The sequence below is a fragment of the Palaemon carinicauda genome, chromosome 31 (genome assembly GCF_036898095.1).
Source record: "Palaemon carinicauda isolate YSFRI2023 chromosome 31, ASM3689809v2, whole genome shotgun sequence".
NCBI lineage: Eukaryota > Metazoa > Arthropoda > Malacostraca > Decapoda > Palaemonidae > Palaemon > Palaemon carinicauda.
In genome coordinates, this window is record NC_090755.1 from 73,213,261 (window position 1) to 73,241,160 (window position 27,900).

The 27,900-nt window shown below is 43.6% G+C and overlaps 1 long non-coding RNA gene across 1 annotated transcript in view; it reads right to left on the reverse strand.

Moving 5' to 3' along the window:
• LOC137625015 (uncharacterized) overlaps positions 1 to 27,372 on the reverse strand; it is a 50,264-nt gene extending 22,892 nt beyond the window's left edge. Inside the window, exons 1-2 of the long non-coding RNA XR_011040800.1 lie at positions 27,243 to 27,372; positions 26,593 to 27,059 (exon numbers count right to left, since the gene is read on the reverse strand). This is a non-coding gene — a long non-coding RNA (uncharacterized lncRNA). The remainder of the gene's footprint in view (positions 1 to 26,592; positions 27,060 to 27,242) is intronic.
• Between the last annotated feature and the right edge of the window lie 528 nt (positions 27,373 to 27,900).

Sequence of the window (27,900 nt, forward strand, 5' to 3'; positions counted from 1 at the left end):
CGTGAAGGAAGGTCTGGAACCGGGATGTGCTCTTTGGAAGGGAGAACAACCTCCGACAGGGAAGAGTAAAGGGCCGAAGTCCGAAGACAAGCGGCAGCATCGTAAGGAGAAGGTCCAGAAAAGGGCGGATGTCAAGGGCCGGGGGACAAATGAAGAAGAGGTTCCTCTTCAGGGGAAGGTTACAAAAATGAGGCTGAAGAGCCAAAGAGGGGCCTTTTCACAGATGGTGAAAGACCATCTCTAAGGCGAAGCGGAGGGTAAGCTCTGTGAGATCGAAGACGCCCTCCAGGGGCCGAGGAGTAAGCAAGCCGACCTTTAGAAGCAGCAATCCTTCACAGAGGAGTCTCTATGAATGAACTCCTCCTCCGAGGAGAAACACTCGCAGGATAGAAAAAAAAGACAGTTTCCCCATTGAAAGGATGAACAGGAACAAGGGAAACACAGTTGGCAACAACAGCTGGAGAATCTAAAGGTGCAGGGGCGTCGGCAGTAGCCACAGAAGACGCATGAGACACCACAACGTCGACGCACAACAGAGGATCCAACTCCGAACTTGAAGAATTCTGCACACTTGCACCACGAATGATGAATTGCAGCAAGGAGTCCTTGAAGGGTCCCAAGGACGATCACACCTGTAAAAAGGGAGACAAGAGACAAGGGCTCACCCAGGGGGAAAGGTGGGTCTGCTTCGTTAGGGGGGAAGCGACGTCATCTCTCGACGACAGGGGTTGACCATTAATTAAAGGGTCTATGCTACTACTCGACGGTCTCCCGGAAGAGACCGAACAAGGAGGAGCTCCGGAGGAAGGTCAGGAAGCAGAAGAGGAGGTCTTGGGTTTTTTCCCTTTAGAAGAAACCTTCGAAGGAGAACTATCCCGCTTTGACTACTTCTGTCGTCCCACAAACATTTCCCACTGAGGGGCAGAACACTTCCAACACGCACTACACCTGTTATCACTATCACACCATTGACCTCTGCAGGCGGGACAAAGGGTGTGGCGATCGGTGTCCACGGCTGACATGATGGTTACGCAGGGCCGACTTTCAAGTCCAGGCCAAGTACGCATGGTCACAGAAGTCAACCCACATACACTAATCAATGATAAAGCACAAACACAAGCAATTAATGGCAGTCCAAAAATAGGCGAGGGATGAAGAACGGCAACGACCATTCACCAACCGAGCCAGAAGCAGAGAGAGGTAAATCACTGGTGTGTGAGCGGGAGCTGTAGCAAGCTACCGCAGCCCTTGCTAAAATTTTAATGGTTCGACAATAACCCCCAATAAATAGCACAGGTTTGAATTCCCGTTTCGAAACAAGCTGTATTTATGTTCAAGAATGTAGAGATATACGGTAACATACTGCGCAAGAGACAACACATAAGAAGTTGCATCATGCTAGTGGCGTAGGCTACTCGTGTGATTTGATCGATTGATTTAAAGTTTTCTGGCATCCCGACATCTAAGGTCATTGACGCCAATATCATTCATCATATATAAAAAAATAAAGAATATTCAATTAAAACCATAAAAGTTAAGATGTCCTTATTAAAGTTAAATAGTTTTCAGAAGACCTGCTTCTGAAATAAATCTAAAAATGCCACTTGCATAGTATGACACATGGTGTCCAAGAATCTTGGCAAGGATGAACCTGTCATTCTAACCTCGAGCCTCAAACATATCTATTTCTTAAATTATTATAATTGGGGCATTCGGTCAACAAATGCCTCAATGTTAAGGTACCAAACAGTCGTTGCAATATGGTTGGTGTTAGCCCTTCAGCAGAAACTCGTGTGTCAACGGAGTGTGACCAATGCGGAGATGACAGAAACGACTCCCACTTTCGGGGTATCATGTTATACCTCCAAAGAGATATGACATTTGTTACTTCTCTCAATTTATTGCCAATTAGACTATCACAGTGTTATTGCCAATTATTACAAAACAATTTCTTGATGTTAGGTAGGAAATCATTACATGAAACGGGATACCTTCTTAGTAGAAACTCAGATGCAGCATTCTTTGCCAGTAAATCTGCCTTCTCATTCCCAGACACACATACATGTGCTGGAACCCAACAAAATTGAACCATTATACCTCTCAGTCCAATAACGAAAAGCCATTCCAAAATCTTTAAAACTAAAGGGTTACTAAAATTAAAAATTTCTAAAGCTTGAAGGACACACTTTGCATCACTATAAATGGAAACACTCCTCCTCCAACTCTATTTTCTCAATAGTGGTTAGTATGCCATACAGTTCGACAGTAAATATGAAGCTGTTAGAGGAAGTGCATCTCTACAATTAAAACCATTACTATGTACTCCAAATCCAATGCCAGCACCAGATTTGGAGCCATCAGTAAACATAAAAGTTGATCCCCAGTGTTCTGCAACTTGTTCAATAAAATGAGACCTGGATTCTAAGTCAGTCAATTTTTTTTTAACTCCAAAAAAGGATTTATAAAAAGATACCTCTGGTAATTTCCATGGAGGCATTGATGATACCTTAAATGGAAGCACCTTACTTCTAATTATATCAAGACTGTTAATTACTTGTTTAACCCAAAAACCATAAGGATGGGGAGATTTTGGGTGCAACTCCAAGTATGATGTGTGCTTTACAAGGCTTGCAGTCTGATAGGCTAAAGAATTAGGAAGTCATTGCAACCTCAACCAATACCGAACAATAGATGATGTTCAGTAGAAGTCTTACAGGTAATTCTCCAGCATCAACCAGGAGACTTATGATAGGCGAAGTTCTAAACGCTCCTGTGGACAATCTAATACCAGCATGATGCATTGCATCTAATATTTCTAATTGGCTTTGGGTGGTTAAGGAATATATTTCACATACATAACTAATTTTAGAAAAATCAAGGCCTTGTATAATTTTAAAATAGTATTGCAGTCTGCCCCTCATGGTGTATGGGACAATACTTTTAAAAGATTCAGAGAGTCAAGACATTTAGCTTTTAATGCTTTTAAGTGAGAAACCCATGTAAGCCTACAACCAAAATATCAAGCCTAAAAATTTAGCTTCACTTACACATGGGATTTGTTGACCTTTAATGTATATATCAGGGTCTGGATGTGCTCCCCGAATACAACAGAAATGGACAAAAAGTTTTACTTGTAGAGAACTTAAATCCATTCATATCGGCCCACTGAATAATTTTGTCAATTGAGAGTTGTAGTTCTCTCTCAACCATTGCCATTCTAGCTCCAGCAAATGATATGTAGAGATCTACAAATACTGTTGAGAGAACATCCCAGGGAATGACCGAGGATATTTCAGTAATTGCTTGTGGAAACAGGGTTACTCTCAGCACACTACCCTGAGGAACTCCCTCTTCCTGACATTTACTCTGATAGAGTTTCCCCCACTCTCAATTGAAAAATTATTTGAAAGAAATGATTGAATAAACAGTGGTAGCTCTCTTAATCTCAATTCATGAATGATTTTAAGTATACCATATCTCCATGTAGTATCATATGCCTTTTCAAGGTTAAAAAAACTTTCACATGGCGCCGTTTATCAACGCATCAATCGTTGAGTGCATTTTTTTGAATCCACACTGAATAGGTGATAAAATACCCTTCTTTTTAAGGTACCACATCAGTCTTGCATTGACCATCTTCTCCATGATTTTACATAAACAACATGTCAATGCAATTGGTCGATAGCTTGCTCCTAAAAATTGTCCTTATCGGGTTTTAAAAAGGCTAAAATAATGTATAGTTCCCAAAAACTTGGATAAATATAATCATGCCATACTTTGTTAGTAATGCTTAAAATAATAACTTTGTATTAAAAGGTACATATTTAATCATTGCATATGGAATTCCATCGGGTCCAGGGGATGAATCGTTACAAAAAGCAAGTGCAGAATCAAATTCTCTTTCAGTAAAAGGAGAATTATACGACTTCCCTTCCTGTTGCAAAATTTAAAATTTTCTTTTCTATACCGGTGACCAGAAGCTCCTTCACACTCGCATGACACATTTGAAAAATGATCAGCCAGGCCATTGCTAGCACCATTTGCTTGAGTCACATACTGACCATTCACCTTCAACACTGGTGGTGGGTTTGGGGTAAATTTGTTGGCAATCTTGTTCATTTTCCTCCATACAGCAGATGGTGGTGTTCTACTGTTGACTTTGGAAACAAAGGATACCCAAGATTGGCGCCTAACTTCTCTACACTTTTTGTATGTTATCAAATTTTCCTCAGTAAGGCGTCTACGCAATATGGTCCAAGATTTTCTAGTGGCTCTGTGCACGACAGTTAATTCTGAAGACCACCACGTGACTGGTCGTCGTTTGAATAATCCTGTGGTTTTGGGAATAGAATTGACTCCTCGTGTAAGGAGAGTTCCATTCAGTAGGTCTATGGTATCTTCAATACTTTCAAAACTGTTCTGCACCCCCCTAGATTTCACTTAGCTCATGATATTTAACCCAGTCCGCCTTGTCAAGATTCCATCGTGGCGATCTCTGTAAAGGTGGACCATTGTTGTTTATAATGATTGGTGCATGATCACTAGTATGCCAATCATCTAATGTCCTCCAACCAAAATCAAGAAGGCAGTTGGACCTTACAATTGAAAGGTCAATGCATGACAAGGTACCTGTGTGAACATGGAAATGTGTGGGCTCTCCTGTATTAAGGAATCCGACATCCTCGTTCCCCTCAATTGATGATATAATATTCCCCCTGCTGTTTGCTAAAACATCACCCCACAAAGGATGTCTACCATTCAAATCTCCAAGAAAAAGAAAAGGTTGAAGGAGCTAAATTATCATATATGTTATCATTTAGTACAGAGATCAGATTGTATATTTTCTCCTTATATCAATCTGTACAACCACTGCCTGCAGAGGTGTACGAATATATAAAGGTATTTGGGGAACATCTCGACGAACGTATATGAGACTTCGCCATGGCTCCTACTCGGTGATTAAATGGTGTTCTATAGCTAACATACTCACGAGGACAAGGAATATTAGCATCAAGCTTGCTCTATTGTAGAAATACATTTATGGGGGAATGTTCATGAATTAAGAGCTTAAGTTCTTTATATTTGGCCCTTAACCCTGACAATTTCATGCCAAAATGGAAGATCATAATAAAATAAATTTATGAATATACTTAACCCCCTGGTTATATAAGAATGGCTAAAGTCTCTTGACGCCCAGCATATCGCAGATATGCTAGGTGTACACTAGCGCCCTCGCGGTACTACAGGTAGAACTATACCAAAACCTCCTGATCTTCCATGCCCCATGGTCTCTAGAGGGGAGGAGGGTGGGTTTTTAACTTATATAACCAGTGGGTAAGTATATCAAAAAATTTATTCTATTATGAAAATATCATTTTTAAATATAAAACTTACCCACTGGTTATATAAGAATAGCTGATTGACACCCTTGGTGGCGGGTCAGAGACAGCTATATTTCTGGGTCGACCTGTGACGGCCGGTGAAAAAGTCCTTCTTTGTACTTTTTCCGATATAAATCTTCCAAATATACCAGAGAAAATTAAAAGCATGGAATGCAGAGGTTACAACCCTTGCGCGAGCACCTTGTTGGTGTCGTATATCTACCAAGGGCGTTTGTAAAACACTATTCACAGGCTGTCTTCCATTTAGATAATCCCTTCATCAAAGGGGGAGGGCAGTGACAGGCCCTAGAGAATACAGTTGGGTTACCCTACCGACACCTACCACTCGCGCTCACCAGGTTATCCTTCTGTTTTTGGACTTGCGAGCAAGTTGAATTTGTTTGGCCACAGTGTTTTTTCGAAGAGTTTCTCGTTATTTCAACATGACTGACGTTGCTACTTCACCCTTACCAATGTTAAGTACCATAGTTTGTTTTGGCAGCTTATTGCAGTACCGGGCATTTGTTCTGTTTCCAATATGGTGGTTTTTAGTTTTGGAAGCGATTGTCCTGCCGAGATATCGGAAGCCATTTTGGGTTATGTTCGCTTCGGTAAATTTTCTAGTTATTTTTGCCCGTCTGGTACTCTGTCATCTAGGTTATATCACTTACGTTTTATGGCCTTTTGTGTAATCATTAATTATTATTAGTTTTTACTATGGTATTTATTTGCTTGCAAGTCCAATTTGGACCTACGAAGAATAGCGATTTACAGAATAGTGATTTAAAGTTTAGCGATTTAGTCTGTTAGTTTGTACTCGCCTCAGGAAGGCTCGATTTAGACTATATCCTTGTTTATTTGTTACGTTGTCGTTATTCTTCGTTCTTGGTTATTACAATTACGGTACTAAGAAAAAAAAAAATCAATTTTATTAATTTTCTTATATTATTGTGTGATGTTAGTTTTTTATTATGTAACCTTGAGAGCGAGAGCATAGAGTGCTCGTTTCCTGTTCTACAGATATGAGTTATCCCTTCTCTCGTTTTCTTTATTAGCTCGAGTAAGAGAGGTGAATTTCCTGTTCTCTGTTTTTATACGATCACAAGTTATTCAGGCCTCCTCTTATTATCGGAGTTGATGATAGTACGTTTAATGTTATACACGTTTTATTGATGTGGTTACTGTTAATATAGATAACACTATTAATAGGTACGTTAGTGTACGAGTCATTAATTGGGGTCGTTTTATACCGACACCCTTAGCTCCGCCTTGAGTTATGCTCCGCTATAATGGATACTCATTGGGTGAGAACTAGTCAGATATTTGGAGTGCAACGGTGAAATCCGGCACTCAGACTCCGGCTGAGGCCTTTTACACACGAACCTTTGTCATGTTTGATCGCCTTGAGTTATACTCCGCTATAATGGATACTCATTGGGTGAGAACTAGACAGATATCCCTTAATTGGAAATTCACTCAAGAGTTACATAAACAACTTAAGAGGTTCTCACCTGATAAGGAAGCTGACTGCAATGATTCTCTGCCTCATTTTATTTGTTATCCTTAGGAGATCCAGCGGTCCACCCAGGGGGCTGATGATCTCTAGGAGCTGTCAAATAGTTCAATAACTAATAACATGACAGGACCTCAACTAATACCTTTGTTCCGGGTGCTCTCTAGGAACAAAATGACCACCTGACTAAATCAAAGATTGCGGAAGATTGCCGACCAATCTTCACGTACAATCATAAAAACATATATAAAAGTTCCAAGAGAAGAACAAGGGTACGAGGAATTTAGGGAAATATAGTGGTGGATATTTCACCTACTACTGCACTCGTCGTTACGAATGATCCCAAAACGTAACCGTGCTCATAAAGAGACTGGAAACGGTATAAGTAATGCAAGGTGAATACAAGATTACCCCTTCAACAAGCTGTATGCACGATGCTTTGCAGAGAATAGTTTGCTTAAAAGCTACAGAAGCTCTCACAGTTCCAACTTCATGAGTCTTTACGCTTTCGACAGCTTAAGATCTGTCACACAACAGAGTGAAAGAACCTTAGCAATTAAAGTCTATACGAGATGATAGAGCGTTTTAGACATAGATAGCGCAGGCTTCTTGACCGTGCTCCATTTATGCCATGGATGAGAAGGAAGTTTGTTAATGACCAAGAATCCAGGTTGCAAGGTGCCGAAGGCTTATCCATTCCGAAGTCCATGTTCTTGCTAAAAGATTGAACTTCAATGACTCTCAACTATTGCCAGACTTACTCAGAAGTCTCCTAAGTTAGACCTTAAAAAAGAAACCAAGTGTAAAGGCTCGAATCTGTCACTATCGTGGAATTCTAGAAACAACTTCTAAATTCCAGGCTGGCGAATCTTGCTGAAGCTTCTAAGTCATCTCAAATGATCTAAGAAGATCTATAAGGTCTTTATTTGATAGATCCAATCTTCTGCGTCTGAAGACAGCTGCCCGCATACTCCTGTACCCCTTGATGGTCGAGGAGGAAAAAGGATGTTTTCTTCTAAGGTTTTAGAAGAAATAGGCCACTTGTCTTAGTTACTAAATGAAGAGACTGCTTTAGCTCTCCACCACTCCATAAAACCTCCTATTTGGGCTGCAAAACCTTAAGGCAAAGGTCCTTTGTACAAGCGATAGCCTCAGCTGCCTCCTTCGAACAATCCTCTAGATCTTAGAGGTTTTCCAAAATACTGGAGGCAGCTAGACCTAAAGCTTGATGGTTTAAAATAAAGCGTTCGTGATCCTGACACGGGGAAACAGACTGATGGCATGCTTACAGTATGCACCCAGCATGGTCCCAGCATGAGTCCAGTATGGTTCCAGCATGCGGAATGTGCTCAACATGTCGTGAGTGTGTCAAGATCTAGACCGCCTCCCGAAACACGTCCAGATCGGTCGCCAGAAACCGATATTGAAGCTAGGCTTGTTGAAAAGAAACATCAACAACGTGAACCTCATGCTGTCAGGTTAAGACCTATTCGTGTGTAACCAGAGTGTGTTCAACATACTTAAAAGCCAAAGCTTGACGCGAGGGAGCGTTAGCTGCGAGGCCAGAAAAACGCGAAGGAGAGATAACAGTCTGTCCATACTGCTGTGAGAAAAAGACTTGACTGTATACGGCATGTGCTTGCATTGTCGTAAGGTGTCAGAGAGCTGTATGCGTTCACCTTGTCGTGTGGAGTCCCGCTTGTTGTAAATCTACAGCGTGCTGCGAGGCGGCGACAGCATCGCGTCCGTTCAGTGGCGCAAAGAAGCGACAGTTAGTTTATCATGACGCGGGAAAAAACCTGACTGACATTATCCAGCATATGTCCAGGCTGACACATGCGTCTAGGTTGCTTAGGATTACAGACTGACCGGTTTGTCGAGAGTTGTCCGCAGTAGCATGCGTCTGCATGAGTGGTAGTCGCGTGTCCCGCAGACCGCGAAGATGGGACAACTTGTTGAAAGGATCAACTTTGACTGTCAGCGTCCAACATATGACCAGACAGGCGTCTGCGTCTGTGACTGCGTGGGGGAGAGACCAGACCAGACCTTGCGTCTGCGTGACGTCTGCCGTATGAGAGAGACCAGACTGCCACAGCCGTCTGCTCTAATGCTTCCTGTAACAGGAGCATATCTCTGCGAGGTAGCGTTGCTGAGCATCGGAGAACTACGCTGTCTGATACTAACAGAAAACCATTTCTATGGTCTATGGTAGTCCTTAGACTCTTTTAGGAGAAAATTTTTTTCCCCTGAGAATCGTAAACGCTAAAAAAAGAAAAAAAAAAAAAAAAAAAAAGATGAAATTGACCTCTTTTAGCTCAGACCAAACCTACACTCGCGGGGCAGCGTGTGCGCCAACTCAAGTGTGAGCGAAGGCTGGGAGAGATCATCAACCGCAGTCCCGTGAGTGACCTGGGAGAGTCCTTATGACATTTCTAGCGCGCCTTGTGCGCGACCTGAACATATCCAATGCTGTGAGATACCGTCAACAGCAGCCGCTAGACCCCAGAAGAAAGTACTAGACATTTCCCCAAACTGGGGGAGGGGAAGAAGCGTGAACAGAAGCAAACTGAGCACCTTTTCTCTCGAAGAACTATATGTCTTACACAATTTTGGTGCTAACACATCGCCTTCTTTCGAAAAGAAAAACTTCCGGTGAACATCAGTTACTGCAGGATAAGTTATTAGAAACATACGACTCCTGAAAGGTCTTGGACGTATTGATTGGTGACTACCAAGTCTAGGTTTTGCGTCCTTCGGCGAGGACAAACTCTCTCTTCCCTGAAAGTGCATAAGATTCCAGAGGAAGAGCTAGGATTGTATGCGACTTGCATGACTTCCGCTTCTCTCGTGGAAGAAAAAACATGCTCGATTGCTTCCAGTTTAAGCATCGCGACATGCCTGCTGCGAGGGTAAGTTCTGTTCGCTTGCGTACATGATGAGTAACTTCCTAGTCTAGTAGACAGGGAAAACGTAGAACGTCATCCCCGTCCGGGAACTGCGTCCTATTACGCAGAAAAAAGTTACACGATCCGAGATACCATAGCGATGACGAACTTATCGCTTCAAGACATTCCAACTTCGCTCTTCTCAAGAAACTATGTCACATGGTTGCGACGTCATAGTTCGACAATCGTAGAAGAAAAGAGCTTTATTTCATCATTCCAAAGCGGAGAGGGAATGTCTTGGACTGCATCAACAGGATCGCTCGGCGGAACATACGTTTAATGCACAAGGTCCGCTATGAAGCCTACTGACCTTCCTTCTCCCAAGGGTTGGAAAGTAAGGAAGAGGTGTAGGGCTAGAGTAAGACGAACAAGAACAAACACCTCCTCCAGCGCACTGTGCTATGTTTACGAGTCACTAAACAAGAGCGTTTTAAAACATAATACATTAAACCATAAAAGATCTGCCCGTGGTGGGAGATATACTCTTACCCTCTATTCTCATAGAGACATTACTGCACCTCCTGCTGTTGCAGCTGCAGGAGCTGAGGAGCTGCATCAACCTCTACAGTAAGATTCGTTACTTTTCTGAGAATGATTTAATGTTAATTTATTTGTTTATTTTCTTATTTACTTACTGAGCCATCTTTCCCTATAGGAGCCCTTTGGGGTTAAAGCATCTTGCTTTCTCAACTAGGGTTGTAGCCTGGCTAGTAATAAAAATAAAATAGATACACACACCATCAACGCAACTAGCGAAAACTCTGAAGTCGGAACTAGGAGCAGCAGGTATAAAATAAAAGAAACTTCAGAAAACACTCATGAGTTTCTGAAAGTTACTCCCTTCCTCCACAATACTCTTATCCTAGGAAGAGAAGTCTTGATTCCAAAGAATCCACTCCTTAGGATTCTGAATTCAGACCTCAATGCTTAGAGGTTTTAATTCTAGTTCTCCCAACTAAGAATTAGCCTAGCAGGCCTTGGTCTGAGAAATGTTATTTTCATTGGTAAAATAAATTTTTGAATATACTTACCCGATGATCATATAGCTGTCAGCTCTGCTGCCCGACAGAAAAACCTACGGGCGGAATACGCCAGCGATCGCTATACAGGTGGGGGTGTACATCAACAGCGCCATCTGTCGAGTAGGTACTCAAGTACTCTATGTCAACACAGAACCAATTTTCTCCTCGGTCCACTGGGTCTCTATTGGGGAGGAAGGGTGGGTCCTTTAATTTATGATCATCGGGTAAGTATATTCAAAAATTTATTTTACCAATGAAAATAACATTTTTCAATATTAAACTTACCCGATGATCATATAGCTGATTCACACCCAGGTGGGTGGGTAGAGACCAGCATATATGTTAACCTTAAGAGCTAAGTATTCCGTATTTAATTTTAGCAGTTATTCAAAATAACAAACATAAAATTAATAAGTACCTGGTAAGGAAGTCGACTTGAACAATTACTCTGCCTTTTTAAGTACGTCTTCCTTACTGAGCCTCGCGATCCTCACAGGATGCTGAGCGACTCCTAGGAGCTGAAGTATGAAGGGCTGCAACCCATACTAAAGGACCTCATCACAACCTCTAATCTAGGCGCTTCTCAAGAAAGAATTTGACCACCCGCCAAATCAACCAGGATGCGAAAGGCTTCTTAGCCTTCCGGACAACCCAAAAAACAACAATAAAAAGCATTTCAAGAGAAAGATTAAAAAAGGTTATGGGATTATGGGAATGTAGTGGCTGAGCCCTCACCCACTACTGCACTCGCTGCTACGAATGGTCCCAGGGTGTAGCAGTTCTCGTAAAGAGACTGGACATCTTTAAGGTAAAATGATGCGAACACTGACTTGCTTCTCCAATAGGTTGCATCCATTACACTCTGCAGAGATCTGTTTTGTTTGAAGGCCACTGAAGTTGCGACAGCTCTAACTTCATGTGTCCTTACCTTCAGCAAAGCATGGTCCTCCTCATTCAGATGGGAATGAGCTTCTCGAATTAAAAGTCTGATATAATAAGAAACTGCATTCTTCGACATTGGTAAAGAATGTTTCTTAATGGCACACCATAAAGCTTCTGATTGTCCACATAATGGCTTAGTCCGTTTCAAATAGTACTTAAGAGCTCTTACTGGGCATAGTACTCTTTCTAGTTCATTTCCAACAAAACTAGCAAGGCTTGGAATTTCGAACGATTTGGGCCAAGGACGAGAAGGAAGTTCGTTTTTGGCTAAAAAACCAAGCTGTAAGGAACATGTAGCCGTTTCAGATGTAAATCCAATGTTCCTGCTGAAGGCGTGTATCTCACTGACTCTTTTAGCTGTTGCTAAGCAGACGAGGAAAAGAGTTTTCAAAGTGAGATCTTTGAAAGAGGCTGATTGCAGTGGCTCGAACCTTGCTGACATAAGGAATCTTAGTACCACGTCTAAGTTCCAACCTGGTGTGGCCAACCGACGCTCCTTCGTGGTCTCAAAAGACTTAAGGAGGTCCTGTAGATCTTTGTTGTTGGACAGATCTAAGCCTCTGTGATGGAAGACTGCTGCCAACATGCTTCTGTAACCCTTGATCGTGGGAGCTGAAAGGGATCTTTCCTTCCTTAGGTATAACAGGAAGTCAGTTATCTGAGTTACAGAGGTACTGGTTGAGGATACTGATTTGGACTTGCACCAACTTCGGAAGACTTCCCACTTCGACTGGTAGACTTTGAGAGTGGATGTCCTCCTAGCTCTAGCAATTCCTGGCTGCCTCCTTCGAAAAGCCTCTAGCTCTCGAGAGTCTTTTGATAGTCTGAAGGCAGTCAGACGAAGAGCGTGGAGGCTTGGGTGTACCTTCTTTACATGCGGCTGACGCAGAAGGTCCACTCTTAGGGGAAGTGTTCTGGGAACGTCTACTAGCCATTGCAGTACCTCGGTGAACCATTCTCTCGCGGGCCAGAGGGGAGCAACCAACGTCAACCTTGTCCCTTCGTGAGAGGCGAACTTCTGTAGTACTCTGTTGACAATCTTGAACGGGGGGAACGCATAAAGGTCTAGATGGGACCAATCCAGAAGAAAGGCATCTATGTGAACTGCTGCTGGGTCCGGAATCGGTGGGTTGGCCCCACAATGCCCATAGTTTGTTGCATACATTCTTGTGAAGGGTCCACTCTGTTGGGATGATTTGACCCTTCCGGCTGAGGCGGTCTGCCATGACATTCATGTCGCCTTGAATGAACCTCGTTACAAGGGATATGTTTCGATCTCTTGACCAGGTGAGGAGGTCCCTTGCGATCTCGTACAACTTCATCGAATGAGTCCCTCCTTGCTTGGAGATGTACGACAGTGCTGTGGTGTTGTCGGAGTTCACCTCCACCACCTTGCCTAGAAGGAGGGACTTGAAGCTTCTCAAGGCCAGATGAACTGCCAGTAGCTCCTTGCAGTTGATGTGTAACTCGCTTTGAACCGCATTCCAGGTGCCCGAGCATTCCCGACCGTCCAACGTCGCACCCCAGCCCGTGTCCGATGCGTCCGAGAAGAGAAGGTGGTCGGGGGTCTGAACAGCCAGTGGCAGACCCTCCCTGAGGAGAATGTTGTTCTTCCACCAAGTCAGTGACGACTTCATCTTCTCGGAAATAGGAACTGAGACCGCTTCTAGCGTCTTGTCCTTTCTCCAGTGAGTAGTTAAGTGAAATTGAAGGGGGCGAAGGTGGAGTCTCCCTAACGCGATGAACTGGTCCAGTGATGAAAGCGTCCCTATCAGACTCATCCACTGTCTGACTGAACACCGGTCCTTCTTCAGCATGGACTGGATGCATTCTTGGGCTTGACTGATTCTGGGGGCCGACGGAAAAGCCAGAAAAGCTTGACTCTGAATCTCCATTCCTAGGTAAACTATAGTTTGGGATGGGATGAGTTGGGACTTTTCTATATTGGCCAGGAGACCCAATTCCTTGGTCAGATCTAGAGTCCACTGTAGATTCTCCAGACAGCGACGACTTGACGCAGCTCTTAAAAGCCAGTCGTCCAAATAGAGGGAGGCTCTGATGTTTGCTAAATGCAGGAATTTGGCAATATTCCTCATCAGTTTGGTAAAAACTAGAGGTGCCGTGCTTAGGCCAAAGCACAGGGCTTGGAACTGGTAGACGACCTTCCCGAAAACGAACCTTAGAAAAGGTTGGGAATCTGGGTGGATGGGGACGTGAAAGTACGCGTCCTTTAGGTCTAACGAGACCATCCAGTCTTCCTTCCTGACCGATGCTAGAACCGACTTTGTCGTCTCCATGGTGAACGTCTGCTTTGTGACAAAGACATTCAGAGAACTGACGTCTAGCACCGGTCTCCACCCTCCTGTCTTCTTCGGCACTAAGAAGAGGCGGTTGTAGAAGCCCGGGGATTGATGGTCCCGGACTATGACTACCGCTCCCTTTTGTAGTAAGAGAGACACCTCTTGCTGTAAAGCTAGCCTCTTTTCCTCCTCTCTGTACCTGGGAGAGAGGTTGATGGGAGTCGTTGCTAGAGGGGGCTTGCGCAAGAATGGAATCTTGTACCCCTCTCTGAGTAACTTCACAGACTGTACGTCTGCGCCCCTGTTCTCCCAGGTCTGCCAGTAGTTCTTGAGCCTGGCTCCCACTGCTGTCTGAAGAGGATGGCAGTCAGACTCTGCCTCTAGAGGACTTGGATCCCTTCTTCTTGCTCCTACGTTGACTTCCGGCATGAGCACCTCCTCTGCTGGAGGCTCTGCCACGAAAGGGCGGGATGAACCTTGAAGCTGGCGTGTCCATCCTAGGTCTAGGTACGGAGGGCAAAGGGGTGACTTTGCGTGCGGATGACGCCACCAGGTCATGGGTGTCTTTCTGGATCAAGGAGGCAGCAATCTCCTTGATCAACTCTTCAGGGAAGAGACACTTCGAGAGTGGAGCAAACATCAGCTCCGACTTTTGACATGGGATGACTCCAGCTGATAAGAAGGAGCAAAGGTGATCTCGCTTCTTGAGTACCCCAGACACGAAAGAAGCCGCAAGCTCACTAGAACCATCCCGAATGGCTTTGTCCATACAGGACATGATGAGCATGGAAGTTTCCTTATCCGAAGGGGAGGTCTTCCTGCTCAATGCTCCCAAACACCAGTCCAGGAAGTTAAAGACTTCGAAAGCGCGGAAAACTCCCTTCATAAGATGGTCCATGTCCGAAGGGGTCCAGCAAATCTTGGAGCGTCTCATAGCCAGCCTGCGGGGAGAGTCTACTAGACTTGAGAAGTCGCCCTGGGCAGAGGCAGGAACTCCCAAGCCGAGAACTTCTCCCGTGGCATACCAGACGCTAGATCTGGAAGCAAGCTTGACCGGGGGAAACATGAAGGATGTCTTTCCCAATTGCTTCTTAGACTGCAACCACTCTCCCAGTACCCTTAAAGCTCTCTTGGACGAGCGAGCGAGTACGAGCTTCGTAAAGGCAGGAGCTGCTGACTGCATGCCTAAAGCGAACTCAGAGGGAGGCGAGCGTGGTGCTGCAGACACAAACTGGTCTGGATACAAATCCTTAAAGAGCGCAAGCACTTTCCTAAAGTCTAAGGAGGGAGGCGTGGTCTTGGGTTCTTCGATGTCGGAGTGTTGGTCGTCAAGATGTGCAGCTTCGTCATCATCAGAGATACCATCGTCTGAATGTTGAGGAGGAAGAGGCAACGGAGTGGGCTGGACGGCTGAGTCCGGCAGCACGGGTGCATGCGTGGCTGCACTGGACCCAACATCATGCCACTGTTGGTCAGTCTGAGAACTGGCAACAACCAAAGCTGAGTGGGAGAGCAAAGAGTCTACTCCCGACTGTGGAAGGATAGCGGAGACCACCGTGGGTTGCGGAGGCTGACGCACCGCGTCAAAACACGGCAGCCTAACTCCACCCTCCTGTTGTTGTGGTAGCTCACGCACGGCAACGGAGTGCTCCGTGCGTCTGTGAGCGTCAGCATGCGTCTGGCAGGGTCGACTGCGCATGGGTGGAGGAGCTCTCACAGCCGGAGTGTGGGAGCAGGCAGCCTCAGCGTCTGCTGGGCGCACAACCGTGGCAGGTTGTAGGCTAACGGGTGCAGCGTCAACCTTCTCCGTAGCCGGAGTGTGGGAGCAGGCAGCCTCAGCGTCTGCTAGGCGCACAACCGTGGCAGGTTGTAGATTGACGGGTGCAGCGTCAACCTTCTCCGCACGAAACTCCTGCATAACCGCAGCTAACTGAGTCTGCATAGACTGCAGTAAAGACCACTTAGGGTCTACAAAAGCGGCAACAGACGGAGCTACTGTCCGTTGTGACTGAGGGTCTACAACAGCGGGTGCGGCAACAGACGCAGTTACTGCCTGTTGCGGTACCGCTTTGCCTCTCTTGGGAGGTGTGCAGTCGTCGGATGACTGCAGCGAGTCCGAACTGACCCAGTGGCTACACCTGGGCTGTTGGACTAGCTCGGAAGGGACCTTACGTTTAAGAGGCCGTGAGACCTTGGTCCATCGTTTCTGTCTAGAAACCTCTTCCGCAGACGAGGAATAAATGGGCTCACTCGTCTTCTTGTGGGTGGGACGATCTCGGTAAGATACGTCCGAAACCACGGAGGGTACGTCTGTACGCTGATTAAAGCCTGTCGAACCCTTTGGTCGTACGACATTGCTTCTCCCCTGGGCTTGGGAGCTTGCAAGAGGTCCCGGACTGGGAGGACGACAGGCACGAACAGACGCACCCTCATGCGTAACACTGACACTTTTCACTGCACTGACACTCACTTCACTTCCCACTGCACTTTTACCTTTCAACTCTCTGACGTCAGCCATGAGTTGATTGCGGTCATTCGCCAATGACTCGACTCTCTCACCTAGAGCCTGAATGGCACGCATCATATCCGCCATTGAAGGTTGATGAGAGCTAGCAGGGGGGTCGGGTGCAACCACTACAGGGGAAGGAATAGGTTGAGGGGCATGGGGAGAGGAAAAATCAATTGAGCGAGACGAACTCCTCCTGATCCTATCCTTCTCTAGCCTACGTGCATATTTCAGGAATTCTTGAAACCCGAATTCCGAAAGCCCAGCGCATTCCTCACATCGATCTTCCAATTGACAGGCTTTACCCCTACAATTGGAACAAACGGTGTGCGGATCAATAGAGGCCTTCGGAAGACGCCTTGAACAGTCCCTAGCGCTACATTTCCTGTACTTGGGGACTTGAGAAGGGTCAGACATCTTGAATTAGTCAAAGGGGGGAATTCAAAATCTATCCAAGTCGTCAACAAATAATCCAAATCCAAAAAAGAATGCAAGGAAGTATTGAAGATAACTTCTGCACAGCGATAGCTAATAACTAGAGATGAATACTTCACCAAATAACGTGAAAATCAATCCAGAAAACAAGAGCGTATTCAGTAGGTCTTGCCGGTGACACGACAGAGAGAAAATTGGTTCTGTGTTGACATAGAGTACTTGAGTACCTACTCGACAGATGGCGCTGTTGATGTACACCCCCACCTGTATAGCGATCGCTGGCGTATTCCGCCCGTAGGTTTTTCTGTCGGGCAGCAGAGCTGACAGCTATATGATCATCGGGTAAGTTTAATATTGAAAATATAATATCTTTCTAGTTAAGATTTATTTCTTAATATAGCGCCTGGAGCAACAATGACTCAACGTTAGTCAGTCATGGTCAGGTAGACATCAAAGACTATTGTCATAGGTAGCGAAGCGTCCACACTGACAGTGAAGCATCCACACTGACGCTGACGCTCCGCTCCGTTGACGTTCCGGTTCCGTTAACGCTTCACCGGCTCTGTTGTCTGTCAAGTTGCTTGGTAGCATGCTCTGCTGCCTGGCGAACATCGGCGCGCCTGAATAGACTGATACTAGGCGCTATAAGCGGTCGGTTGGCGTTGAGCAGGTAATCGAAGTGATGCATCCACCTCCTCCCACCGTTGAACATTGCGGCTGATAGGCCACCTTTGCGACAACGAGTCATCACTGGAAAAGATATGTAGCCTGTTCGACCGCGTCAAAACCGGAATAGTGACACCCAACCGCACTGCCAACGGCAGGCTGATAAGACTGCATAAACGAAGATAGTTGCTGTTTCATGTATAACAGCAAAAACCAAGGATCAACCTTAGGCGAAACGTATGCAGCATTATATTCGTCGATACCAGGCGCTTCCCACTGTCGGGAGACGACACCCATCTGGTGGACGAGACGGCACTACGTCCGCGTCCCATGAAACGTAACACACGCAGAATCAGTCTAATTTTGTTTTCAGCTTAGCGCCCGAAGCGCGGTTAATGTTAGAAAACACTAATACCTCACCTTATCTATAGCGAGGGTGAGTGTTCTGGGGATCGACAGAAAACTCTCAAGAGGACTTCTGTTCGGGTCTTAAAAGACACTAACGCCTGGCTACCCTCTCGATTCCTTTCACCGTTCGACTTAACTTCTCCCCTGGGTCCGGGAGCTTGACAGAGGTCTAAGGCTAGGATAACGACAGGTCCGAATAGAAGCACTCTCCACCGAATAAAATTCACTGCGTAAATTAGCACTAAAAAAATTTATATCTTACTCTTTGGTATAAAGATTTTCACAATTATTTGAAAACCAAAGTAAACGCTCTCAAACGAAATGAACTCATTAGAGAGAGACTTACAATTCTATTAATGCTTTGAATGGGAATGCAAAAGTCCCTGAATCCCATATAAATGCAACAAAATATTAAATATTAAATATTACCTTAATAGATATATTTATAAATTAAAATAAACCCTTAAATTAAGGGGATCCAATAAAAGGCGAATTATGACCCGTTCCCATTGGAACATCTACAATTAATATACGAACAATTTTAGTATTCCAAAAACCATTAAATAAACAACTATACACAGAATCGTGCGCTACATCGATTGTAAAGAATACTGTCGTATAAACATTAATTGATCTGTAACTTCCTTTAATCTCTGAATAAAGAAAAATACTGAAAGGACCAATTGTAAAATAAAATTTTCCTTTTATATAGTACAACTTGAAAACTTGAGTAGTAAAAAGAATTAGATCGGAGATCATCTAAAGAAAAACTATTCGAAGGATAAAATTTTTTAAAATAACAATCCTTTAATCTAATTTATAACTTAATACAGTGATGCCTCAGGATACGAAATTAATCCGTTCAGGATGCGGTTTCGTATCCTGATATTTTCGTATCCTGAGTCGTGTTTTACATGTAAATAGCCTAATCCGTTCCAAGCCTTATAAAAAGTCACCCTTTCTTTCATAAACACGCTAAACTGTAGTAATAAACATGCAATGCAGCCATTTCTATCATTCAATAATTAACACAACCATTAAAAACAGCCTAATCCATTCCAGAAACCACTGAGATTATTCAATAATGTAGTTATAGCCAAGTTATCCCCCCCAAGCCCAAAGAAAATGCTCCGTTTTCTTTACTACTGTATAAAAGTTACGGTACTGTATGTACGTAAAGCATTTAGATCAGTGAAGGTGTATTGTTACCTGTATGTACACCTAAATTAATGATTGATACCTGTACACTCTGAATAAAAGGTTACAGTTAATTAGTGTAACAAAAAAGTTGAAACTTACCTTTTGATTGAGACGATGTGCGATAGCGAAGTCGCGGCAGAGGAGGATGGCATAAGGCAGAAAACGTAACAAGTGACAGACTACGTACAGTAATTTACACACTTAACACATTAACTTTACGAAATAAAAAAATGGAAGAAATAATTAACACTTAACATTACGTATGGAAAACTATAAGATGAAAGAAAAAAATTACTTTAACACTTAACGGTAACATAAAACTTAAAATTGAATTTTTTTTTTTTTTTGCTTTTTAATAACTTTACGTTTTTCTTATTTTCTAAATCTCTTCTACTTCTTCATCACTTTCTTTTTTCTGTTTCTTTTCTTTACTTTCACCTTCTAATTCTTCATCCCTTCCTCTTTTCTGTTTCTTTTCTTCACTTTCACCTTCGTCTTGGCCTACTAATACCGCTGGCCTCTTTAATAAGAAACTATCCATTGAAGCTTGTTTCTGCCTACTTTTCAACACATTTCTAAAATGCGTTAGGCAAACGTAAAATAATACACTACGTAACAAGTGACAGACTACGTACAGTAATTTACACACTTAACACATTAACACTTAAACTTTACGAAATAAAAAAATGGAAGAAATAATTAACACTTAACATTACGTATGGAAAACTATAAAATGAAAGAAAAAATTACTTTAACACTTAACGGTAACATAAAACTTAAAATTGAATTTTTTTTTTTTTGCTTTTTTATAACTTTACGTTTTTCTTATTTTCTAAATCTCTTCTACTTCTTCATCACTTTCTTTTTCTGTTTCTTTTCTTTACTTTCACCTTCTAATTCTTCATCCCTTCCTCTTTTCTGTTTTTCTTCACTTTCACCTTCGTCTTGGCCTACTAATACCGCTGGCCTCTTTAATAAGAAACTATCCATTGAAGCTTGTTTCTGCCTACTTTTAAACACATTTCTAAAATGCGTTAGGCAAACGTAATATAATACACTACGTAACGTTATATACAGTCTATGTATAGTAAACACTAATACAGTACAGTGCACAGTAACGAATGTTTATTAACGATAACAAGTGGCGTACGAATGTACTGTATATTAACACTAAGTCAAACAAGCGAAAGCACACAATGTCTGTTAACGATACCGCGGTCGGAACGAAAAGAGAGAGAGAGAGATGAACGCCCGTGCGTAGGCAAGCTGGGATAGTTGCCGACCAATAGGAAAGCAGGATCTTATGGCATCAGCTAGCGTCTGAGTAGGGAGATAACTAATGGGTGAGCGGGAGGCTGACAGTGAGTCTACCCAAGTTCAAAGTCAGGGGGCGCGCGCTTTTTAAAATTTCTCTCGGCGAAGAGTTGGGATCTCGTAAGGTTTTCATATCCTGAAATTTTATCCGTATCCTGGGGCATAAAAATCTTCGAATCACTTTTTGCATCCTGAATTTTTCGTAAGCAGAAACTTTCGTATCCAGAGGTATCACTGTACTTCCAAAGAACGTATTCACTTATCATTCTTTGTAAAAAAGCAAGACAGACTTTTAGCCTACGGATCAGGCTGTGACGTCATATCAATGGATGAGATGTTTACATCCCGCCCTTATGCTTTCGTGAGGTTTAAAATAGATGGAAAAACCTTCTAATCCTACCTTTTAAGTTATAATTACGTGATCACAGATCAAATAAAACAAATAAGCGAAAGCCCAAACTCAAAAAACGTTAGTACATCACCAAATAACTTCCAAAAGAGTAAGAAAACGAGAGAGAATTTCCAATAGTACAGCCAGCAATGGCGGGAGGAGATGATCTGAAGGGTTTGGTATAGTTCTACTTGTAGTACCGCGAGGGCGCTAGTGTACACCTGGCATATCTGCGATAGCCGCGCGAGATTTTGAATTTTCTGCCGGGCGTCAACAGACTTTAGCCATTCTTATATAACCAGTGGGTAAATTTTATATTTAAAACTATGTATTACTTTCTAGAAGACATCTTCGATAAGGTCTTCCCATTGACAGTTTTTTATTTAACAATATTTTCTTTATGCTTCTTAAGTGTGGGTCTTGATAAGTCTTATATTAGACTTTTCAGTGTGATTTTTACCCAATTCTTGTGGGGATGGTAGATTTCAACTTAAATTTTTGATTCAAGAAGTTTTCCTTGATGATCTGAAATATCAACAGGCAGATCATATCTATTTGATGACATAACTTTGGTGTTTTTAATGGATGAGGGTGGGAGAGATGGAGGTCTCGCTCTTTTCCTATAACAGGTGGTGGTTTATCAGGTTTTGGCGTTTTCCCCACTACAGGTGCACCGGATAACTGTGTCTAATGTGAAACCCCCCAACAAATCAGGCAAAGATATAGTGTAATGGGAGACAAAGGTTTAATAGAGGTGAGCAAAGCCTTAGGTGATATTCTTGCCCTATCCTGCAGAATTTTATCAGAAGATGGCAAATTTCCCTTCTAGGGAATACTGGCAGTAACAGGTGGGTTGGATGTCTCCTGCCTCATTTTTTCTCCTGATTTTAATACCTTTGCATAACTTGTTGATTTACTCAATAGTCTCTTGGCATGGCCCTTACTCGTGTTCGATACTGGACTTATTGAGAGCATTCTCTTTTAACTTAAGTTGCTGGCAGCTCCTATCAGTAGACTTAAGATTCAAATTGCAGTTTATACAATTGGCCTCTAGTGTACATTCTCCATGGTAAACATTGGAGCAAGTAATGCATATTTTATCATTCTTGCAATCTTTAGATGGATGCCCAGATCTAAAGCAATTGAAACATTGCAGTGGTTTCTGCTTAAAGTTTGAACTTTAATCCATTCATTTGCTATGTATACGTGGAAAGGCACATCAGCATCCTGGAAAGTTAGGATAATCATTGACGTTCCAGGGACTTAGGCACTTTCCACACATTTGAAGGACATGTCATCTCTTCTGTAAACTCATAAAACCATTCCCTTTCCATAACTGAAATTTAGATGGGGTTTGACATCCAGCTTTATGTCATTCTCTGTCTTTAAATTGCAAAGTATAACAGTTTGTGTTTCTGATTTGGCACATGAGGAACTTGTTCTTTCAAAAACGAGATATAACTCCTGGTATAATGGTACCTATTTTCTATTGAAGAAATTTACATATCTTAAAATAATTTCTTGTACTCCATTTTGACTGAGCAATAAGCCACTTTGGTGGTTTTGGCTTTCTCTGGGAGGGTTCAACTACCTCTATACCTTTATTAATCCAATCTGCAGGTTTGTATATATCTAGATCCTTAGGTACCCCATCGCAAAGAGCACCCTTGATGTTCAAATTATTGATTTTATTATTCATATTACTGATTGCATTGAATGCTTCATCATGATTAACAATAGATATCCATTAATCGCATTTGTCACCTTCAAGCCTCATTCTTATTCCGTTGATTTTGCCATAACATTGAAATGTTTTATACAAGCCATTGTAATTAGTTTCTATTGGAATTTGGGTGACATGGAGGGTTTGCAGTTTCCTTATGTTACCCAAATTACTTCATTTTTTAGCATCGATAAATTGATCCCTTAGAGTTTCCAAGTCATCAACAGAGGGGGATTTCGTCAACAGAGGGGTTGGTTGGTAAAGTAGAAGCAAGCCGGGTTATTTACCTCTTATCGGAGGACGTCAGTTCTCCTATCCAATGTGGCCCAACACTAGAAGAGGCTTCAGCGGGGTTCAGTCCTCTATTAGAGAGGGGATGCCTCTCTTTAGGTGGGCGTACACTGGTCAGTGGGGGTAGTTAGCCCCTCCCACCGAAGACTCCAATGCCTGATGTTACCCATTACCCGAAAATATGGGCGGCTTAAAACCGCATCACTGGATCCCGACTCTTAACAGACCAAGTCTGCACCCAACGGGGTCTGCCAGAGGGTGATGGCATCCAAATTTGTACTGGTTGAGATGGTATTCCATGTATCGCACCCTGCGCCAAAACCAAAGAAGCAGTCAAACTGAAGTCGACAACAACTTCATGCCCAAGAGGAAGAGATGAGAGAATAAAAGAAGTACTGTAATCGAAAGGAGAGAAAGTGCTGACTAATTTATTTGGATCAACAACTGGGCACCAAGGTCCAGTGGGAAAGCAGTTTCCACCATTCATTAGAGCCCAGCTGCTAATCCCTAAGCACCCCATCCTCGTCAAGGCTTCAGCATCTGGGGGGATACTCAAGAGAACAAAAACACCGAACATTTACAGGAAGTGCAGTTAAGCTTTACTATACTAATATTACTGTACATATATTACAGTAATATACACAACAGTTATCAGTGAGTATTAGGTTACTACAGTACAGTATTACTAGATAGGAACAACTTTTGCTGTACAGAACATTAAGGGGATGACGAAGACTCGGTAAACTTTACCTTAAAACAATACTGTACTGTAACCTTACTGTGTCCAGTATGTAGAGTATTATACATGTGTGCAAATGTACTGTACACAGTACATATGATTATAAACTCTTATAGAAACCACATTAAAACAATATTAGGCAGTATTTACTGTGTTAATCATCAGCTCTGGCACCCATTCGTGGCAAAGGGCAGTGACTTATTAGGTTAGGAGTTTGCCCACCTTAGTACAGTATTCATTCTCAGAAATTCGCTTTTCGCGCCTGTGTCTGTGACCTAACTTGCAAATAACGAGGCTTGACTGTAAGAGTCAAGAGGTTTGAGGACCTTCTGCACACCAATTGGGGCAGAGGTGATCTGCGAGCCTTGTCCAACATTCATCTCCTAGGATCTTGACTACTGATGGATGAACTCAACAAGGGTTCCAAGGGAATCCTAGGGATCACCTGGACTGGAGCAGTCGGGGGTTGTGGTGGTGGAGGAGCCACATTCAGAGACCAGCAGGGTGGTGAGTAAGGTGCTCACCCATGCAGAAAGTTCTGTTCCCCTAGGTAAGCCCTGGGCTTCCCTTGGAGGTCTAGGTTTAGAACGTCCCTTAGGCGGGACTCTAGAAGGAGCTTCAGTCGACGCAGGAGTGTGTGTCTGAGGCAAAGGAACACGTTCACTCGGAGAACGAAAAGGACAGTCCAGACTAATAGGAACGTTGGCGACCATATTAGGTGGCGCCTTGAAACACACCGGAAAGGGTGTCGGCCTGCTGCTGGAGGAGAAATGAAGAAGCTGAAGGGCGGGGTGTAGGTGTTGGTACCGTATTTGCTCGCGATTAAGACACATCTGCTCGTGAATTGTTCGCGGAAATCGTCGATTTACTCGCGAACCCCCGAGATTCAGGCGCATAATCGTGATTCTCGAGCAGAAGTGCTCGTAACACGAGCAGTAGGAGCCACGCAGGAAGAGGAAGGTCCAACACCTTCCTGCTGCCTCAAAGAAGTACCTACGTCCGACAAAGTCGGCAGAGGCCACCTCCGAGTAGGAAAAACACTATCGCTGGAGAACGTGTCGCACTGGGACGCGTTTCCTAGCATCGCATATGCAAATGCTTTCGTAATACTCCCCAGGCAGTGAAAGGCACAGGGGGTTTAGCTGGACGCCTGTCCGAGTAGGAGGTCGGTATGAGGGGCTACACGCTGATGGACTGGGCGAACGCCTACCTCTACCTCTAGACAAGGAATGTCTAGACCTTGATCCTGAACACGCAGTTCATAATCGTGAACGAAATGTTCATGAACTAGAGCATCTATCTCTCGTTCGAGAACGGCGTGAAAGTCGTGTACGCCTAGCTCGCGAACTTGAATGTCGTTCTCGTGAATGGTACCCTCGCAAGCCATGAACGCCACCCTCATTAACAGGAGCGTCATCCTCACGAGCGTGAGCGCCGTTCTTGTGATCTAGATTGCAGAGACCTAGAACGGGAGCGTCTGGACCCGGGTCTGGACTGTGCTTGTGCAGGACGCGATCACGAGATTCTCCTCGTGAAGTGGAACACCGAGGAGAATGTTGAGACCGGGGGGTCTCGTGAGCGCAATGCTTTAAAGCATGACCGCCTAATAGAAGAAGAGCGGTCAGATCGTGATGACCTACAATCCATCAGATCTTCCAATCGTCTCGAACGGCGATCAGGGGAAGCGTGTCTAGAAGGGCGAGGCAATGGCGATGCTCGTCCTTTAGCACTGCTAGGGGTAGAAGCGCTGGTCCCCAGATGATCAACACCTGCAACCTGAGGGTTCCTGTGGGGAGAAACAAAAGGTTGAGGGTTACAGGACGACGAGGTCCCAGGATGGTGAGAGGGTTCGTCGTCAGCAGGGGCCGTTGGAGAGGCGAACGCAAGCAGTCACCTTGTCCGCGTGTGGAAGGGACAGGAGAGGACAAAAGATGGACTTCATACAGTTCCAAAGCGTGAGATGTTGAAGGCTCTAGAGAAGGGTCCTTCTTGGCACCGCGCTGAAGGAGACGCAGAAGCTTCTCCTTCAAAGGGGGTTCCAAAATCCCTTAGGTTGACCACACCTACTAAAGATCTGAAGGAGAAAATGGCTCCCCAGGAGCTTGAAGTGAAGTTGCTCTTCTAGGGGAGGCAACAAACACACCCCAGTACCCCGGGGTTGCCAAGGAGTTAGTCGGTCTGCGCTCCTACTCGACCGGCCCTCAGAAGTGTGAGAGCAAGAAGCTTTGAAGAGATTTGGGGGTGGGAGACGAAGAAAAGCGTGCTTTCCTCACCCCTAAGGGAGAAAGATCGGGCTTCGACGCCTTCTTCGTGCGCCATCCAAATTTTCTCTCATTGGAAGGCAGGCCACTCCCTACTGAGCAGGGCGAACCCCGCTTGCATCGATGATCTTTGCAAGGAGGGCAGAAAGAGTGCGGGTCAGTCTCCAACGAAGACATTAAGGTACCACATGCAGCACCTTCACACCCAGGACAGGTTTGCATGAGGACCATTAGAGAGTAGCATGCACACCTGAAAAGAAAATGCAAAATCAAAATGTCCAATGACAATCTAGGGAGAGAGTGGACGTCCAATCTCTACCGAGCCAAAAGAAAAAGCGACATACCTCACTGCTGTAATAGAGGCAGCTAGGTAACCCCCGCCAACCCCAGCCAAACCGCTCAAGAGGTTAGGCAAAGTTGCCATCTCACACTACGTCTAAAGGCTATCTTCCAGCTTCGCTGAAAGATAAATCAATGAATAACGGAAGGTTTGTTAGTATGGGAACAACTACTACTTACAGTTATGTTATTTGCCAGTTCCTCATAATTACTCACCTATAACTGTTACGCTACCCAGACTTAGCAGCCAAGAGTTTGGAGTTAGAGACTTACCGACAGGACTCATTTTTATGTTACAATGCATATGTCACTAGTTGGAATGGGGTATGCAGTTGATTAAACAATAAATGAATTGAATCTTATAGCACATGTGGTGCTACATGCTGCTGTTACATTAAAGGATCTGAAATCCTTTAATATGTACCACCGCCAGGTTTCCACATGTAGGAGTCACCAACCAGGAGAGGAACTTTTATTTAGATTTTACAGAAATAAAATTAATATGTAACCATGGGATAACTGTATACTGTACATTATGAATTGGAAAATATAAAATATCATTCCTCCTGGGAGACCACCACTATTGAATGTGCTAAAAAGATCCTTAATGAGATTAAATATGCTGGTCTTGTGTTGGACTAAAAAATGTTTTTGTATTCGTACAGTATCTGCACTTGCTCAACCTGAAAAAGAACAAAATCTGTGAAAAAAAAGAAGAACTGGAAATAATATATTACATTCTCAAATACTATAAGGCTGCTTAAATATGTAACAATATTTCAAGACAAATTTATTGATTTTCAAAACTAAGAGCTAAGAAAAGTGCAGTAATGAAGTATAAATGAAAACCTGTAACATGCACAAACCTTTGGGAAGGGCCAAAAGGAGACAAAGACCTACATATCTAAGATTCCTACCAAGTAATACATCTGCAAAGACAAAAGGACAAAAAATTTATGGGCCGTATCGGTATGGCAAGTTTAAGGTACAGTACGACGAATATGTGAAACGATGATTTTTAGACAACACCTAAGGAAAAATATAAAAATGTTATTTTCCTTAGTAAAATAAATTTTTGAATATACTTACCCGATGATCATATAGCTGCATCCCTGCTGCCCGACAGAAAAAATCTACGGGAGGAATACGCCAGCGATCGCTATACAGGTGGGGTGTACATCAACAGCGCCATCTGTCAAGTAGGTACTCAAGTACTCTATGTCAACAACGAACCAATTTTCTCCTCTGTCCCACTTGTTCTCTATTGGGGAGGAAGGGTGGGCCCTTTAATTTATGATCATCGGGTAAGTATATTCAAAAATTTATTTTACTAAGGAAAATAACATTTTTCAATATCAAACTTACCCGATGATCATATAGCTGATTCACACCCAGGGGGGTGGGTAGAGACCAGCATAACAAGTTGACATTATGAGCTAAGTATTCCGTATTTCATTTTAGCAGTTATTCAAAATAACAAGCATAAAATAAATAAGTACCTGGTAAGGAAGACGACTTGAACAA